We start from the raw sequence: 16,299 nt of genomic DNA, 5'->3' as shown, positions 1-16,299 counted from the left end.
TCACACTTGTAATGATTCTGCTTTCAGCCTAATTCATCACATGTGTATTGAGCACCTGCTGCGTGCCAGGCTTCCGGGAAGCTTCGGGAGTCTGGGCTCACTGAAATCATTCCCTTGATAAGCACCTTAATCATCTGGGGCCAGTATCCAGGGTGCACAGTTGAAGGTGGCTGCAGTGACTAATGGCTTGATGACCACTACATCCTTTGTTCACCAATATGGCAGGTGACATTCTTCGTCCACACATGTTGAAGGGAAGTCATCAGGGTGGGCCCTAATCCACTGTGACTGGTGTTCTTATAAAATGGGGGATTGGGAGACAGACACGCACAGAGGAAGGATGATGTGAAGACAGGATTACTGGATGAAATTACAAGTCAAGGAATGCCTCAGGTGCCCAGAAGCTGGGAGAGAGGCCTGGAGAGGCCCTTCCCCAACACCTTCAGAAGGAGCATGGCCTTGCCAGCACTCAGATTTCAGGCCTCCAGTGCTGCGAGATGATACATTTCTGTTGTTTTAAGCCACTCATTTTGTGGTCCCTTGTTATGGCAGCCCCAGCACCCCAAGACAGTTAGCTGACACATTTCCTGTTCACTGTGACAACTAAAGAAGTACAGATACCTGGCCTCATATGAGCAGAAGTGGAAAAAGCCTTAAAACCCCAGAGTTTCCAGTTAACTTGTTTAGCAGATGGTTGTATGCTCCTCCAAATTTTAATATTTTTCACTGTCTAAATAAACACATTCTTTTAAATTGTTTGTAGCAAAATCAGGGAACCCCAGAATATGCCTGTGGACCCAGTTTGAAAAACTCAGGTGTAGAAATGAGTTTGGTTTCAAGTTCCAATCTCATCTCTGCCAGCGTGCGGCCATGCACCCCTCATCACCTTGCATAATCATCCTGAGCCTGTTACGCACCTGTAGAGTGGAGCATACCTCTAGACTGTGGATTGAGAACTAGTGGTGATGAAAACCGCCTGGCATCAAACCTTGTGCATGGCAGGTGTTCAGGAACCAGTTAAGGCTCACGGCTGGGGTGAAGGGAAGAACCAAAGGAGGGAACTTAGAGAGTCAGCAAGAATGGGATAGAGCCTGGCCTGGCCGACAGATGGGGTCTGACTCCCCTGTTTGAACACTGGCTGAGAGGTTCATCCACATGGTTTTTCCCCTCAAATAAAAAGTCACAAGATTCCTTTGTTCATAGGGCAGCAGAAGAGGATGTCAGGTTCAGGCTTGAGCCTTGTTTCCTTAAAAACACAGAGACCCCAGAGACAAAGTCACATGTCCCAGGTCAGATGGTCTTGTCAGTTGGGTTATTTTCATTTAATAGGACAACAAAAAACCGAAAAAGAGTTGTGTTGGTTTTTCCTTAAAAAAAAAAAAAAGAAAAGAAAACAGCTTTATTGAGATGTAATTCACGTACTATTCACCCGTTTGTAAGTGTACAGTTTAATGATTTTTGTATACGCACAGAGTTGTGACACCACCACAACAATCAATTCCAGAACGAAAGGGAATCTCCGTATCCATTAGCAGTCATTCTCCATTTCCTCCCTTCCCAAACTCGAGGCCAAGGCAACCACTAATTTACTTTTTTGTCTCTGGATTTGCCCTATTTTGGACATTTTCTGTGAATGGGTGGAGTTTCTGTCACGCTGTCTTTATCTCTGATTTCTTTCAATCAGCATAAGGTTGTCAGGGTTCTTCCATGGTGTAACGTCAGTACCTAATTTCTTTTGCCAAATAGTGGTTCATTGCATGGATGTACAACATTTTATCATCCATTCATCAGTTGATGGACATTTGGGACTTTCCATCTGGGGGCTGTTATAATTAAAACTGCTATACACATTTGTGTATGAGTTTTTGTGTAGGTGTAAGTTTTGTTCCTCTTGGATATATACCTAAGAGTAGAACTGCTGGGTTATATGCTAATTCTCTTTAAAAATATTTATTTATTTGGCTGCGCCAGGGCTTAGTTGTGGCATGTGGGATCTAATTCCCTGATCAGGGGTCGAAACTTGGCTCTCTGCTTTGGAGTCCTAGCCACTGGACCACTGGAGAAGCCCCTGGTAATTCTATATTTAACCTTTTGAGGAACTGCTAGAGTATTTTCTTCAGCAGTTGCACCATTTTTTTGCTCCCACCAGCAGGTTATGAAGGTTCTGATTCTCCCTGTCTCTGCTAACACTTGTTATTTTATGCCTTTTGATTGTGATCGTCCTACTAGGTGTGAAGTGCTATCTCACTGTGGTTTTGTTTGGGTTTTTGAAATTTCTTTTAATAAAAGCAGTTGTATTTCGTTATACAGGGAAACAGACAAAGTATCTTTAGCCGAAAGGCTGGTATGAGTAATAGTATAACTTTGAAAGTAACTTCTGTGCTTTACCACATTCGTCCTCACTAGTCATTTCTTGAAGCTGGATATCCACAACCAGGGTTGAATAGAATAACTGTCGTTGAGTTTTCCTGACTTGGCTTTTACTTCGCCACTGAAATTGCACAAAAAACAGGTACCAAGAGCTTCCTGGTCCTCTCTATTCTGCAGGGTTCAGGGTTGGAAGGCCTTCTCAGAGGGCAGCCTTTTGAGGGATGTAGTGGATGTCTGGCCCCCTGTCAACTCAGGTAAGAGGCCAGGGCATCTACTCATGATTCTCCCAGGAGTAGGCTGCTGCTGTTCAGATGTGGTGGTTGTGATAAGCGGGGACAGCCAGAACTGGCCCCTTGTGCCAGTAAAGATAGATGCCATGCCCTCTTTACAGACAGGCTTTAGAAGCTTCAGACTCTATTGTCCTCTATTGTAAGGAAAAAGAAACATAACAAAATGCAAAAGCACCTGTGAGGCCAGAAATACATGTTGGCTGAACAAATGAATAGCTTTGGCTTTGGGCGCCAGACACCGTTCTAGCATGGCAGCTTGGAGCAAGCTGTTTTAAGCTCTCTGAGTCTTGGTCTCTTAGCTGCAAAACAGAGATAGGGAAGTGCATCTGTTGCTGGGTTCTCGCGATGACCTCAAAGTGCACAGCTCATGGTAGGCACTCAACACGTGTTCATTCTCTTTCCTTCAGTAGCTCTGTAAGTAGCTCTGCTGTCTGTCTCAGGTATTTTTTTCTACAGCTTTGGTCCAGCTCCAGATATGAGAGAACCCAGGGTGGATTGTACTGTTTAGCTTATCTTTTCTTTACAGAGAGATCTTGAGCTCTTGGCAAAAATTAAGTATTGGTGGAAATGAATATTGCAATTTGGTAGCTGCTGATTGACACATGTTTGCTAAACAGCTACTCAGAATTCAGAAAGACTGCCTGGAAGGGGAAAAAAAAAAGGAAGAATCCTAAGAACATTTTTATCCTCTTTGCCAGGTACTTATTTATAAAACCATCTTTTGGGAATGTCTCAGCTGACAAATTTTTATAAAACATTGGCTAGCTTTGGCTCCAGCGTTTAAATTAGCCAGCACGAGAGCTTAAACTTCAGTGGATATAAAAGGGTTGGGTCCTTTTTGGAGTCTTTTTGCCTTATAAATTATTATTATTTTTTTTTAAAGAAAGGGCTGTTCTTTTTGGTCACTCGGTCTTTTTTTAGACCTGCAGGGAAGTCATAGTAACAGGCTCCAAGTCTGATTGGGTTCCATGGCAACAACGGGTTGTGACTTTATTAAAGGAGAGTGGAGCATGCCAAGAAAGATAAAAATCAGAGTATGGAAAATGTCTGACCAGATGAATGTGTTTTTTTGGATCATGTGCCCTGGAACGGAAAGGTTTCCCGAATTGGCATCAGTCTCTGTTACAAATTTGAATCCCTTTGGGTTATCATTAAGTCGGAGGGTTCAGTGTTCATTTCCAAAAGGTCTGTCTGCATCTTTGCTTTTTATTCACTCATTCATCCTTTTCTGTAAAAGAAAAGAAAACTATAATGTTGTAAGAACCTAACCAGAAACGATTCTGATTTCAAAGGTAGAAAAGAAATTTAACACGTTCTTTGTGGAACCGATTACAGCTGTAAATTGTGAGACTGTGTGGGAGGGCCAATTAGAGGCAATTATAACTCCACGGAACCCTCCCCGAATTAAAGCTTGCTGTGTGCTTTCCAAGCTGAGGGTTTTGTCTCCCATCGGTTTTTCTCATCGATGGGTTAAGAGATACTGGTTGCAGGGAAAGGTTGTGGAATCTCGGTGGGAGCTGTCCTCTTCTGCCTCCCAACAGCAAGGTGCGGGCTGTTGCTGTAATGAAAGTGTGTGGTTATTAGACTCCTTTGGGTAAAGGTTCTAACATCTGAGCAAGAGATAGTGAGATCGGAGGACTTCGAATCTTCCCCACCTAGTTATACATGTGTGGAACTGTATGTCTTTTTCCATTACATGTTCTATTTTATGTGCCTCCTCATCCTGATGGAATTCCCAGGTGGTGGTAGTGGTAAAGAACCTGCCTGCCAATGCAGGAGATGGAAGAGACGTAGGTTCGATCCCTGGGTCAGGAAGATCCCCTCGAGGAGGAAATGGCAACCCACTCCAGTATCCTTGCCTGGAAAATCCCATGGACAGAGGAGCCTGGTAGGCTACAGTCCACGAGGTCGCAGAGTTGGACATGACTGAGCGTATGCACACACACGCATGCATGCACGCACACCCTCATCCTGATACTGAAAGTGAAAGAACTTTAGGTGCAGGTAGCTAGATGTTGGACAGCCTTACAGCGATGTTATTGTTTAAACGAGTGGCATGTCATGATGTGCCCTCTGCCTTCAGATTCATTAGTCACTTACTTGGGGCCTCATCATGGTGAATCAGAAACTTCACAGATACTCATGATAAACAGAATAATAAGTAATAAAGGTGTAAAAGGCGAGAATTACCTCACCAGGTTTCGGGTGTCCCAGCTGTCAGTGATCAGCTGGTAAGTCCTTGGAAAACTTATTTAACAACTTAGATCTTGACTTCCTTATCTTAAAACGAGTGTGACCTGCATTGGTGTTTTCTAGACTTCTCTGTTTATTAGAGTAACCTGGGTCACTGGTTTAACACCCAGAAACTCTATTAGAGATTCTGATTCACTAGGTCTGGCGTGGGACAAGGATAGTAGGGGCCCCAGGTCCCACGGACAGAGCCTGGTGGGATATAGTCCATAAGTTCACAAAGAGTCAGACACGACTGAGTGACTAAGCACAGCACACACAGGTGATCTTATAGTCAGATGTTCAGGAAATACCAGATGAGCTCAGTAGTGGTCAGACTATATTCGGACATAAGATTAGTGTGGGAGTGGGTAGGAAAAAGGAGGCTGTGTGGTCAGGTGATTGCAGCCACAATCTGAGAAAGTAAATGAGCCAGAAGCTTTGATGGTAGTGCCCAGTGGTTCTGCTTGCAGCCAGCGTCAGCCCCAAACTCTGTATCAGTGTTTCAAAAAAATAATAATTTTAAAATCTCAGTGGTGCAGTAGTGAACACCTTTGTTTATAGAATTTTCTACTCTATGGTGTGTGCTTTTGTTCAGATAAGACATAGAGTTTGCTAAACACGGTTATTTCTGCTGTGCATGAGGTAGGACCAGCCATGTAGAAATTACCTGGAGAGCTGGTTAAAAGATACAGGAATTGGACTACCAGACCCAAAGGTTCAGTAAGTCTTATATGGAGCTTGAGCATCAGTCTTTTTTTTTTTTTTTTTAAGTTGAAGGGTTTTTTCCTTTTTCGAGGTTTTGACAAAAGTTGTGGGCTCCTCCCAATCTTCCCTCAATTTCTAGAATAAAACTAAGTTTAAGTGTCAGAACACATTTATTAGCACAAGGGAGATGGTTAAATTGAGCCACCTAGATTGTAGAAGCGTCTATAGCACATTCAGCAGGTACTTTAGAGAAAAGAAACCTGATCTTCTCAGACTCTGAGACAAGGGTTTCTAATGTGTAATGATGAGATCACTACCTGCTGGAGCAAACACATTTTAATATGTAGAGTTTCTATTTGTTCCTCGTTCTATTTCCTGTTTACAAAGATTGAATAACATTGTTAAATGAAGTGTCTTGTAGATCATCCACGTAAGTGAAAATTATGAAGGTACACTTTGCTTTCCTGTTTACAGTCCACACTTAAAAAAATGCAACTTCATAGGGAAAAAAATCCATAGCACTAAAAGGCAGGTGCTAGAAAATGGAGTCTCTTTCCAATGTCTCATCTTTATCCCCAGAGATATGTGCTATTACGTCTCCTGTGTATCTTTACAGAAAAGTTCTCTGCTCACAACCTCCATATCTGTCATTTAATTAACTAGTCTCCTATTGATAATACAATTTAAGTTCCTTCTAGAGTGCTTTTTTCCATGTTTCTTTCGACTTGTTAATACTGTACTGAGTATTTTTGTACATCTTTTTTTCTCTAACCATATATGGATAAATTTTTAAAAGCAAAATCGTTGGGTCAAAGGACATATGTCTTTTAAATAAGGATCAATGGGAACAAAATGTCCTTCTAGAGGGTTGTGCCTGTTTACCAGGAAAATCTTTTCTTTTCAAAAGGCTTTCCTGCCCCAGTTGGTTCTGATGCAGCAAGTAAGCAGCTAACTCTCCTTGTTTACTCAAACCCTGAGTCTCCAGAGTCTCTGCTTGAAGGAATTAAATGAGATCTTTCATGAGAAAGAGAAGAATTAAAAAGATATCTTAGGTTTTTAGAGGGAGACGAAGTATATAGAATGGCTTAGCAAAGCAAGTAGCTAATCCTGAACTTGCAAGGAGAAAGCTTTGGGTCACACAAGGTCCCAGAACTTGGTGAAAGTCAGGGTTCAGAAGAAATTCAGGCAGCCCTGGAGCAGAATGTGGTGATGAGAAATGTCATGCTCCAGATTATGGTAAAGTGTTTCTTGGATCTGACCTGCTCCGTTAGTGGATGCCACAGGGCAGTTTGGGTGAAGTGTGATGGGGATGGGATGCTCTTCAAACACCTCTAATGTGAATCACCGTGTAGTAGTTAGGTGTGTGTGTTTCAAAGTATTTTGAAAATTATTTATTTTATTTATGTATTTATTTTGGCTGTACTCGGTCTTCATTGCTGTGCGAGCTTTTCTTTAGCTGTGGTGAGCAGGGGCTACTCTAGTTGCGGTGCATAGGCTTTTCATTGTGGTGACCTCTCTTGTGGAGCACAGAGTTTAGGGCCCACGAGCTTCCGCCTTTGGGCTCAGCAGTGTGGCTCCCGGGCTGTAGAGCTCAACAGTTGGGGCACATGGGCTTAGTTGCTCTGCAGCATGTGGGCTCCTCCCAGATTGGCAAGCAGATTCTTGACCACTGAGCCACCAGGGAAGCCCCAAAGAAACGTTTAAATGGAAAGAATTACATCCCATAGGCTTTTCCCCTGGAGAAGGAAATGGCAGCCCATTCCAGTATTCTTGCCTGTAGAATCCCATGGAGAGAGGAGCCTAACGGGCTACAGTCCATGGGATCATAAAGAGTCAGACACGACTTGAGCACACAGTCTCTCAGTCAGATGTGTGTGCATCTCCTTAACACAGGTCTGGAGTTGGGCGGCATGGGGGTGTGCTGGATTAGTGGCAGATCCCATCCCGGCTGACGCTATCTGCCTTTGTCTCCCTGCCTTCATTGTGTCTCCTGGTGGCAGCAAGATAGGACAGTGTCTTACACATAGAAAATTAGTTGAGTTTATTCAAGTGTGGGAAATTCAAGTCCATTCAAGGCAGGGAAGAACTAGGGGGTATCTTCGAGGGGATCTGTAAGTCACTGAGGAGTCAGAATCTTAGATATTGGCTAACGTGGGTTGGCCAGGTGTGTTGTGTGAGCTTAAAGGGAGCCATCCAGACAGTCTCTGAGAACCTTGGGTTAGGGTTAGGCACACTGGGGAGAGGATGCGTGTTCTCCTTCAGCACAGAGGGACCAAAGTGCTCTCTGAAACTGGTCATGCTTGAGCTGGACCACCTGTGGCCAAGACCATAGCTCTGAATTAGATCGTTCTCTGTCTTTAATCTGGAGAAGGCAATGGCACCCCACTCCAGTACTCTTGCCTGGAAAGTCCCATGGATGGAGGAGCCTCGTAGGCTGCAGTCCATTGGGTCGCTAAGAGTCGGACACGACTGAGCAACTTCCCTTTCACTTTTCACTTTCATGCGTTGGAGAAGGAAGTGGCAACCCACTCCAGTGTTCTTGCCTGGAGAATCCCAGGGACGGTGGAGCCTGGTGGGCTGCTGTCTATGGGGTCGCACAGAGTCGGACACGACTGAAGTGACTTAGCAGTAGCAGCAGCTGTCTTTAATCAGACTAACTAAATAAGCCGAGCAACAAGAGAGCTTTGAGGCGGTTGTAAAACAAATTTATATTAGAAACTTTTGTGAATTTTTTGGCGCTATTTTGAGACAGAGAACATGAAATAGGTATGTTAAGCTAGGCTGTGGATGAAAGAATGGGAATATATGAAGCTAGGGAGGGATCAGGAAACAGGGTCAAGTAAGACTGTAGCAAGTAAGTTGGAAATACAATAAAATATCCAGGGACCAAGGCTAGGTTTTCAGGCTAGGAAGACAGCCAATAAAAAATGGGTAAAACAAATTAGCACCCAGATTTGAAGGCAAAACCAGGAGAAAAATGAACAGGCTTGGCTATGTAAAATTGAATTCTGTATGCCTTAGCACTCAAATGTGAGTTTTCAATTTTACTGTAGTTTTTAAATGTCCATTTTGAGAGTTATAAATAGAAAAAGCAAAGTGAACCTTACAAAGAAACTATGTATTTCTTACATTCGGAGTATACTATTAACTTAAGGTTAGGTTTAAGATAAGACCCATTTGCTGGAGTTCATTATTTAACATTTAAGACATTTATTTGAACTGATCCAGAGGATAGAGGCTATGTAAATACTCACTTCAGGAGACACTCTTCCTCTTAAATATTACAGTATAGTTTTCCGAAAAAAAAAAAAAAAGTCCTGTTATTTTCACGAGGCTTTATTAGACCCACACAGTTTTCTGTCTTTTGCAAACAGCCAGTGCTCTTTTCTCCCCCCACCCCATCATGCCCCCAAGACAGAATTAAATCAGTACCACCTAAACCACATAACCATTTTGAGATCTTTGCATTAGTTATTTAATGTCAAGGGCAGGAAACCCTTGGTCTCTTAGACTGATTCTGGCCTGAGCTAGCAGTTCAGACATTTGAGAATCTCTTCATACAAGGAAGGTCAAAGGATTCGAAGACAAGTGACTGACAACGGGGCAACTTGTAATCTGTGGCAGAGGTTAGTACTCAACTTATTATTACAAAAAGCCATTCATGATTAAAGAAGGGCAAGAGAGAAATATTTAATGTTTGTGTCTGACCTCAGATTCTTTGCTGCTATCACTACATTCTAGGAGGAATTTCCTCAGATGAAACTACAGCCTCAGAAGAACTAATTTATTTGCTGGGGGTCAGCTACTAAGTGGCAGAGTGGAGTTTTGACCAGGTCTACCTGACCCTAAATCCAGGCACATCCTCTGATTGAGTGAGCTGCCCCAAGGCAGTGTCACCCACAGGCTCCAGTTCTCTGTCTTCAACCCCTGTCTCTTTGAGCATCCCTCTGTATGCCTGTGCTGAAATGTTCGCAGGCACCTCAAGTTCATTTTGTCTGATGCTGAATTCCCTGCAGATCTCTTCTTCCTCCTGCCTGTCCTCAGTTGCTTATCTCATGAATGATGTGTCGCCCACCAGAAAGAAACAAGTGGGGTTTCCCTTGACTCCCCCGTTCACTCCCACATCCGATGGGTATCACGTCCTTTTGATGCTGCCTCCTGTGTATTCCCCAGACACTGTTCTGTTCTCCCCACCACCACCACTTCATCCCGCCACTACCAGCTCTTGCCTTGGGTCACTACTGCGGGCTCCAATCCCTGCCACTGGGATGCATTTTCTCATCTTTTTCAGAATGACTTGTCTGAAACAGGGAGCTGATTACCCTCATCCCTTTAACTGCAGCCACCTGTCCTCTCAGATGAAATCCAAACACCTTAGCATGATTTAACTGGAATCCTCAACGTCTGATCCCTGTCTGCTGACCCAGTTCTTCTCCTGCCACCTTTGCTGCGCGTGGTACCCTTCACATCCTCACAGGCTGTCTGGCTGGCTGATTCAGAACGCACCACCTGAAGCACCCTTTGACTGACAAATCTCTTTCTTCCTGCCTTGTGCCAGCCTTGTCACCTCTCCTGCCCTGCTCCGCCTGTCTCCCCCTTAGCTGCCCCTCCCGTATGCTACCTTATAGCACCATGTACAACCTCCCATGGCTCATCAGCAACTGTCATTGTTTGCCTTGCCTCTAGCCCAGGGGTGGGGGTGCCCCCTCTGCAGCTCCAGCACGCCTCGCTGCGCCTGACACGTGAAGGCACCAGCGAGCATCTGTCCCATGAATGAAGCAACAGAAGGAAGGTTCTCCCGACTCCACTCACTGCCCTTCCCTGTGCGCTCTGACCACTTGCTGCTCACCCTGCCTCTGTTCTTGTCGGGGTTTCCTGTGTTCAGATCGCTGGTGTGTGTTGGCTCTGCCCAACTGAAGTTGGTTGAATTGAGCCCGTTTCCTAGTCTGTAAACCGGGAGTGCCAGTCCGAACATCCCCCTAAATTCCTCTCGCACCCCCAGAGTGGTGTGATAACAGGACTCTGTTCTAGTCTGCCTCTCTCTGAAAATACAGAATTGTATCTTTTCTCCTGGCAGCACAAAGAGCCCATTTGTCAGCAGTAGGCTGAATACAGTGTATTACGGCTGGCAGTAGTAGTGGTTACGGTACAGGGCGTGGAGTTTCTCTGAGGCAAACATGGGAATACCCAGAGATATGTGAGCAGTATCTCCAAAGTCCAGGGTGAGTCATACAGTAGGAGCTGTTGTAGTATCCAGCCTGCCTGCCTTCCAGGCTCAGATGCCTCTCGAGCAGGAGGGTGAGCTGGTCGCCGATCCAGGTCTCTGCTCCCTGATGTGTGGTGTGGTGTTTGGTAAGTCTCTTCCGTGCGCTCCTGTTTCAGCCAGGCTGTGTCAGTATGGATGGTAGAGCTGTGTGGTGATTTGTATCCTGTGAGGTGCTTGAAAGAGAGATACAAGTTGTTTGGGGGCTTTTAATGGTTTTGTTTTTGTTTTTTTTTTGCTTGCCCTGCACCTTTTGTAATTTCTCAGTGGATTTCTACATCCTTAAACTGCAGCAACTCCTAATGAACCACCGAACTCCTTACCGCTTGGTCCTTTAAAAATGTAAACCCAATGTGTGTGTGATTTAGGAGGTGAACAAACATCTAGGCATGAGTGTGCCGGCTACTGGCTGGAAAAGAGCCAGTCCTGCTCCTTCCCTGTCATTTTGAAAGTGTTCCTGGGTCTGAGCTTACTGAGTTGGCGTCTGACTTTGTCTTTTAACATTCGGTCTGTTGACAAGTGGACATCGCCCCTTGAAACTTGAGACCGCAGGAAAGTGACTGCTGAGGGTGTGTGGTGTGGCCTATGGTTGGGGGAGGAAGCAGCGGAGGGGAAGCGCTGTGGCCTGAAGCACCAGGGCTGTTCTGGCCGTCCTCCGCCACCCCACGGCGGTGGGTGGAGAGCAGGGACGGTTCCATTTCACCTGTGCTCTGCTTCTGAGAGCTGCTGAATCTCATGGGAAGTCTGTGTTCAGTTTGTGGCTGTGCTCTTGCATCTATGTCCTAGAAAACTGTGGGGGTATTGCTGCAATAAATACAAACCTTCTTTCATTTCTTGGACATTGACATGTTGAACACATTTATTAATTCAGTCATTTTCCCCCAGTTAGCTCTGAATCAGGCATTTGCCTGGAATGTCACAAAATTAGTCTTTTATTTACTTGGCTGTGCCGGGTCTTAGCTGCAGCATGAAGGATCTTTTAGTTGTGATTTGTAAACTCTTGAGTCGCAGCCCATGGAATCTAGTTCCGTGAACAGAGATCGAACCTGGGCCCTCTGCGTTGGGAGCGCAGAGTCTTAGCCACTGGGCCATAGGGAAGTTCCCAACTGTGGTCTTACTGTTGGTAATGACCCCCAATCTTTAAAAGCTAAAACAGCTTTGGTTGGGGAGTGAGGGGTATGGAGAGTTGGAGAAGTTTGCGGTCATTGTTTGATCCTTTGAATCTTGAAAATTAAATTTCTGTTACTAAAAAAACAGAACTGGGGGGCTAGCTATTCTAACAACAGAGCATCTTAATAGTCTCATAGCATTGTGAGCACAGTGGTTGACAGAGATTGACACGCAGGGTTTCCATTGGAATGAAAGGGGGAAATGGCCCCCCGGAACTGCTAGAGCACAGCTTGTGAAACAGCTGGAGCTGCTGTCTGTGCGAGGCTATTCAAAAGGGGTGTAGCAGTGGGTCTGCTGGTGGATGGGCTCTTGAGGAGAAGCCCTTGCAAGCCTGCTGGCCCACTCTGCCCCAGGCTCTTCCTCCTCTCTGTTCCCCTCCTCCAGCCACTGAGGAGTCCAGTTGGATTGCCCAAAGTACACAGTTGAGTTGTTTGCAGCCACCTGTAGCCTGGGGGACATATGGGACTTTATCCTTCAAATTCCTGGATGTGAGCCACCGAGGATAATGCCCCAGGGAGATTAACTCAGGCCCTGTTGAAGGGGGTCTCCTGAGGGCCTTTAAATCCAGGTCACAATTTAAGTAGGGCCTCAAATTTAGATTTTAAGATAATACCCAAATAGTTAAGTGTAGATTCAGAGGTAAAATGATAGGATTAAAAGAGGTTGTTATTCATCACATAGCATAAACATATTCAAGGTACCTATTCAAGGGTGAGTGCATGCTAAGTCACTTCAATCGTGTCTGACTCTGTGTGACCCCATGGACTGTAGCTCACCAGGCTCCTCTGTCCATGGGATTCTCCAGGCAAGAATACTAGAGTGAATGGCCATGCCCTCCTCCAGGGGGGTCTTTCTGACCCGGGATGGAACCTGTGTCTCTTATGTCTCCTGCATTGGCAGGCGGATTCTTTACCACTAGCCTCACCTGGGAAGCCTTAAACATACACTCCTGGGTTTTTTTTCTTTTTTTTTTTTTTTAAACTGTGTAATTTGTTCTATGGAGAAGGGAATGGCAACCCACTCCAGTATTCTTGTCTGGAGAATCCCATGGACAGAGGAGTCTGGTGGGCTACAATCCATGGGGTCACAAAGAGTCGGACACGACTGAGTGACTAACACTTCTTGTTCTATAGTTCTTATTTTTAAATATTTGTAAATTGTAAAATATTGCACACACAGATATGCCATTTTAAAAAGTAATATGAGACACCCCTGTACCTAAAACCCAGGGCAAAAATTCAGACTTAACCCTCTGACCTTCTCCCTGATTTCATATCGCTGTGTCACAAATCTCCTCACCTAGGAGGTGATGCTATCCCAAGGTTTGTGTTAACTACTCCCTTGCTTTTTCTCTGCCATTTCCCCGGAAGTAATTACCATCCACAATTCCTAAGACATGCTTCTAGAAATTTCTCTACCACTAAAGTACACTTGTATCACATTTATATGAATCCCACCACCGCCCGTCTTTTAAAGCTCAAGTATATAGAGCTTGAGTGTGTACTATAGATGTAGCTCTGTATCTTTCTCCCTTAACAGTTGAGCTTGGACAGCTTCCATTCAGATCCACCTCTGTTTTGGTGACTGCATTGTTCTTCATTGTACTGGTTTTTAAGTGGTTCTCCATTAGTGGATGTCTAAGCCAATTCCAGAATTAGAAACAGATAATGGTGGGGGCAGTGGTAATGGTGGTGATACAAGGCAGACTGTCCTGTTAGGTAGAAGCAAAGAATAAGACAAGGAGGCAGAGACTTGGAAATACTTTCATTTCCATTTCTGTTCTTTAAATCTCTCAGAAGTGTTTTTTAATGTTTTAGTGTGTTTGGAGAAATGTATGGAAGCTCAAAAGGACTGATTTTTTTTTTTTTTTTCCCTGCTTGTCTTTCCTTCCTTGTGATGGTCATGATGGTGAAAGAGATTGTGATATTTAAGGACCTGAGGAAAAGGAGTGTATTTACAACCTATTGGCTAAAGGACTGGGAGATTCCAGTTCTTATCTCTCCTAGTGTACAAACAACACCCTGTTGTAACAGGATTGCTTGTTATAACCTGATTAGCAGAACTTTCTTAAGATAATTCGTCTGTTTGAACTGTGAAGGGGTTTCATTATACAGAGCTTATCATTGTATTGATATTTCTCTAACAGTGTTGGTTGTCTATCCAAATACTCCTCTTCTTTCCTTTCTCCCTGGCTGGTGGAGCCAGCAGAGTAGAGGCTAAAAATGTTAGGTACTGCTTCCACAGACTCCCTTGCAGCTAGCTCAGGGACATAGGACTCAGTCCTATCCAAAGTCCTGTCCTAAGGGAAATCTGCTGAGGAGTTTCTAGAAAATAGTTTCCTTCCTAACAAAATATGAAAGAAGAGCAGTGTACTTGTCTTTAGCTGGAAATTATCTATATGTGGTTCTTAAAACCACAGTAGCTCATTTGCCTCTCTGAGAGAACTTGCAGATGCTCTGAAGATGGTATAATGAAAAAATGGAAAGAGCTTGGATCTTTGATAACATTTTTAAGCCATCAGATTAGCCCTGTCTGCTGATCTTCTTAGTTTGTGACATCATATTGAATTTTTTATTCGGTACTGAAACTATCCTGCTGGTATGGAATTTTACCCATAGGACATGCTGCCAAAGTGGAGAACCACTCAGTTATAGGATAGTTGAGTGCCTTCTGTGTTCAAGAGGCAACATGGGGCCGTGGGACTATGAAAAAGGGGGAAAATAAGGCAATTAATAATAAGAGGCAGTAAAGAATTTACTGCAACCAGAGAGACTCAGACAGTAAGAGCAGCAGAGGTTCTGAGTAAGCACTGTTTACTAGACTGGAGGTGATGAGAAACACCTTTGGATAAAAGAGGTTAAATTGAATCAGACTCTGAAGGAACCTCAAGGTTTTGGTAAGGAGAGAGTTGGGGATGGTATTCCAGGAAGCCTGAGGTTTTAGAAAGAACACAGGCTATGGACTAAGACCCGAGCTTGAGCTCATCTGTCACCAGTTTGTGAATTTGTCAAAGTCTTTGATTTCTTTGATACTCATCATGATAGATGAACCATAACTTGTAGGACTGAGGTGAGGATTAGAAACATGTCAAACATCTGTCGTGCTGTTGGGCATGTGGCAGGCACCAGGGAGATGGTGGAGGTGGAAGGGGCGGTTGGACTGCATGTTGCAGGGTGCTCTTGAGCCAAGGTGAGGTGAGTTAATAGAAGTGATCTGGGCATGTTGATCTAGTCAGAGATCACTGGATCAAGTCATTTGGTCTAGGTAAGAGGGTGTGTGTACAAAGTCTAGAAAGAGACAGATTTGGGTCAAGACATGGAGGACCTTGACTTTTCTAACAGAATTTAGAAACAGTCCCCAGGAACCTGTTTCGTGGGAGACAGTTTTTCCATGGACTGGTTGTAGGGGATGGTTTGGGGATCATTTAAGCCCATGCCATTTATTGTGCCCTTCATTTCTGTTATTATTACATCAGTTATACCTCAGATCATCAGGCATTAGATCCTGGAAGTTGGAGACCCCTGCTGTGCAGCCTAGAGACAGTGAGATGAGTGAAGGGATGGTTGTAGGTGCAGCATAGAAGACCTGGACAAGCAAGTGTCAGATGTCGGAGAGAAAGGAAGGGTTGGGTGTTGGAAGATAAAAAAAGAAACTTAGTGATGTGTGAGGCAAGGGGAAGAAAAGACTTAGCAATGAGCCCCCAAACCTGAATGGCTATTTTGTTCAGTGTGAAATTCAGAAGTGATTTGGAACACTTTCGGGTAATTATATCCCAGGTTGGGTCGAGAACATTTGTCAAGATTTATTGAAACTTTTGATGACAGATGCTATATTAGTGGTAAATAAATGATGATGCCCAAGTCTGTCATTTAATCCTTGCCCAGGTATGTTTGTCACTTTCCCCCTATTTATATATAAAGTGCAGCTTCTTTGAAGGATATGCCCCTTAATAAAATAAATACACCCTTCCCTCTATTAAGTAGGAGCACTATGAGTCGATCCTGTAGTATGAAGAACACGTTCAGTAACTGTTGACTCTATGTTAATCTAGGACAAAAAGTGGTTGAGCAAAACTTTCTCTGACACAGGGATTGTGGTCCTTATGGATATATTTACAGTGGCCTCAGTAATAAAACATGAGTCAAAGGAACATCTGAAGTAATGAATGGCATCACAGGCATCATCAAGTATACAAATCAAAGAAGTTTCAGTTCATCAAATTCAGGATCACGTCTTGGGCTGAATGAGTTTTCATAATTTTCTCAGTTG

General features: G+C 44.1%; 1 protein-coding gene across 16 annotated transcripts in view; it reads left to right on the top strand.

The window, feature by feature from the left end:
- TMCC3 (transmembrane and coiled-coil domain family 3) overlaps positions 1 to 16,299 on the top strand; it is a 295,072-nt gene that overhangs the window by 246,547 nt on the left and 32,226 nt on the right. The window contains exon 1 of one of the 16 annotated variants that reach the window (XM_019960360.2): positions 2 to 10,949. The exons of the other annotated variants lie outside the window; for them this stretch is intronic. The gene's annotated coding sequence lies outside the window, so the exon portion shown is untranslated. Of the gene's footprint in view, position 1; positions 10,950 to 16,299 lie in introns of those variants that run through there. 16 annotated transcript variants of the gene reach the window in all.

This window comes from Bos indicus, chromosome 5 (assembly GCF_029378745.1).
Source record: "Bos indicus isolate NIAB-ARS_2022 breed Sahiwal x Tharparkar chromosome 5, NIAB-ARS_B.indTharparkar_mat_pri_1.0, whole genome shotgun sequence".
Taxonomy (NCBI): Eukaryota; Metazoa; Chordata; class Mammalia; order Artiodactyla; family Bovidae; genus Bos; species Bos indicus.
The sequence above is the reverse complement of the archived record's forward strand: the minus strand, read 5'-3'. Positions and strand labels throughout refer to the sequence as shown.